A 3,250-nucleotide genomic window follows, 5' to 3' on the forward strand; every position below is an offset into this window, starting at 1 on the left:
ATTATTTTTTTTAACTAACCAGGTTATCATCAAGAATGATCAAAATGAAATAATTTTCAGATCTACATGTGCTGAAGAATTTATATCCCATTTCTCATTCTCTGAAACAAACAAACAAAAAACAAACTTAAACATATACATAGGCAGAATAAAGTTTGTGAGGCAAGATGGATAAAGTCTTTTTTTTTAAAAAGTGGTGGAACCAAATCATAATACAATGAAAATGAATCCCATAATTATGGTCATGCAATTAGAAATGAATAAATTTACATTGCAACAGACAGTTAGAAGGCTCTAGGAATCATATTTTCAGGATAGAAGTATATTCCACTAGGCAACTGCACTTCAGAAACTGGAAAATTTTAAAACATAATAAAGTGAATTATCTCTTTAGCCAATGAGAAGGAAAAACAAATAGAAACTCCAAAAAAAAGTGTATTTGAAAATAATGATCCAAATATGAAGTTAACTAAAATGTGATGTGAATTAAGCAATTGATAGACATAAGAAAATTTATCTGAACTTTGCTCTTAAAACACTATCCTTAGAGAAGCATATGGATAGTGGCATTGGTTTAGGGTTTCTCCTACATATCTGAGAAATTTCACACAACAATACTTTCACAAATGGTGGTTAAAGTACTGGTTAAAATATTAGAATCAACCTACAGATTGCAAATATTACAACCTTGCTAATGAAGAAGCAATGGCAAATATTATGAAGAGATGAGAAGAAAGTATCAAGAAACTGTATGAAAGTTAATTGCCCAATTTTTGATAATTATCATAATTAGACAATATCTAGTTGGGTTAATCAAGGGATTTAAATCTATTGTTAAACACTGAGAGAGTAATCATGAGTACTAAAGTAGCAATATTGAGAAAAGGGACATAAAGAAGGAAATATAGAGAAAGTACAGTTGGCTCATTGTATCCACAAGTTCTATATCCAAGGATTCAACCAACCAGAGATGAAAAATATTCCAAAAAATAATTCCCAAAAGTTCCAAAAGAGAAAAACTTGAATTTGCTTTACACTTGGCAAAGTTTAAGTAATCTAGAGTTGATTTAAAACATTTGGGAGGATGTGCATAAATTACATGCAAATACTACATCATTTCATATAAGGGACTTGAGCCTCAGTGCTCTTTGGTGTGTGTGGGGTTGTCCCAGACCATTACCCAGGGGATTGGGGACAACTGTACACCAATTCCTCATCTTCTATGGTAAGATACTAACTCAGAAATACATGAACTGTGAACTTCCAGATATTCAAGCTGGTTTTAGAAAAGGCAGAGGAAACAGAGATCAAGTTGCCAACATCTGATGGATGATCGAAAAAGTAAGAGAGTTCCAGAAAAACATCTATTTCTGCTTTATTGACTATGTCAAAGCCTTTGACTGTGTGGATCACAATAAACTGTGGAAAATTCTGAAAGAGATGGGAATACCAGACCACCTGATCTGCCTCTTGAGGAATCTGTATGCAGGTCAGGAAGCAACAGTTAGAACCAGACATGGAACAACAGACTGGTTCCAAATAGGAAAAGGAGTACATCAAGGCTGTATATTATCACCCTGCTTATTTAACTTCTATGCAGAGTACATAATGAGAAACGCTGGGCTGGAGGAAGCACAAGCTGGAATCAAGATTGCCCAAAGAAATATCAATAACCTCAGATATGCAAATGATACCACCCTTATGGCAGAAAGTGAAGAACTAAAGAGCTCTTGATGAAAGTGAAAGAGGAGAGTGAAAAAGCTGGCTTAAAACTCAACATTCAGAAAATGAAGATCATGGCATCCAGTCCCATCACCTCATGGCAAATGGACAGTGAAAATGTGGAAAGAGTAACAGACTTTATTTTCTTGGGCTCCAAAATCACTGCTGATGGTGACTGCAGCCATGAAATTAAAAGACACGTGCTCCTTAGAAGAAAAGTTATGACCAACCTAGACAGCATATTAAAAAGCAGAGACATTACTTTGCCAACAAAGGTCTGTCTTGTCAAGGCTATGTTTTTTCCAGTGGTCATGTATGGATGTGAGAGTTGGACTGTGAAGAACGCTGAGTGCCAAAGAATTGATGCTTTTGAGCTGTGGTGTTGGAGAAGACTCTTGAGAGTCCCTTGGACTGCAAGGAGATCCAACCAGTCCATCCTAAAGGAGGTCAGTCCTGGGTGTTCACTGGAAGGACTGATGTTGAAGCTGAAACTCCAATACTTTGGCCACCTGATGTGAAGAGCTGACTCATTGGAAAAGACCCTGATACTGGGAAAGATTGAGGGCAGGAGGAGAAGGGGACGACAGAGGATGAGATGGTTGGATGGCATTACCGACTCGATGGACATGGGTTTAGGTGGACTCCAGGAGTTGGTGATGGACAGGGAGGCCTGGCGTTCTGCGGTTCATGGGGTCACAAAGAGTCGGACATGACTGAGCGAGTGAGCTGAACTGAACTGAACTATTATAAATCAATAAATATTAGTAAGTTATTAGAGTCCCAGTAGTAACTGCTAATACCATTTAAAACAGAAATGTTTGAAAGTTAAAAGCTAAATTTCTGTCTACTACAAAGCCACAGTTATCAAGACAGTATGGTATTGGCACAAAGACAGAAATATAGATCAATGGAACAAAATAGAAAGCCCAGAGATAAATCCACGCACATATGGACACCTTATCTTTGACAAAGGAGCAAGAATATACAATGGATTAAAGACAATCTCTTTAACAAGTGGTGCTGGGAAATCTGGTCAACCACTTGTAAAAGAATGAAACTAGAACACTTTCTAACACCATATACAAAAATAAACTCAAAATGGATTAAAGATCTCAACGTAAGACCAGAAACTATAAAACTCCTAGAGGAGAACATAGGCAAAACACTCCCTGACATACATCACAGCAGGATCCTCTATGACCCACCTCCCAGAATATTGGAAATAAAAGCAAAAATAAACAAATGGGACCTAATTAAACTTAAAAGCTTCTGCACATCAAAGGAAACTATTAGCAAGGTGAAAAGACAGCCTTCAGAATGGGAGAAAATAATAGCAAATGAAGCAACCGACAAACAACTAATCTCAAAAATATACAAGCAACTCCTACAGCTCAACTCCAGAAAAATAAATGACCCAATCAAAAAATGGGCCAAAGATCTAAATAGACATTTCTCCAAAGAAGACATACAGATGGCTAACAAACACATGAAAAGATGCTAAACATCACTCATTATCAGAGAAATGCAA

This window comes from Bison bison, unplaced genomic scaffold, assembly GCF_000754665.1.
Source record: "Bison bison bison isolate TAMUID 2011002044 unplaced genomic scaffold, Bison_UMD1.0 scf7180017864491, whole genome shotgun sequence".
Taxonomy (NCBI): Eukaryota; Metazoa; Chordata; class Mammalia; order Artiodactyla; family Bovidae; genus Bison; species Bison bison.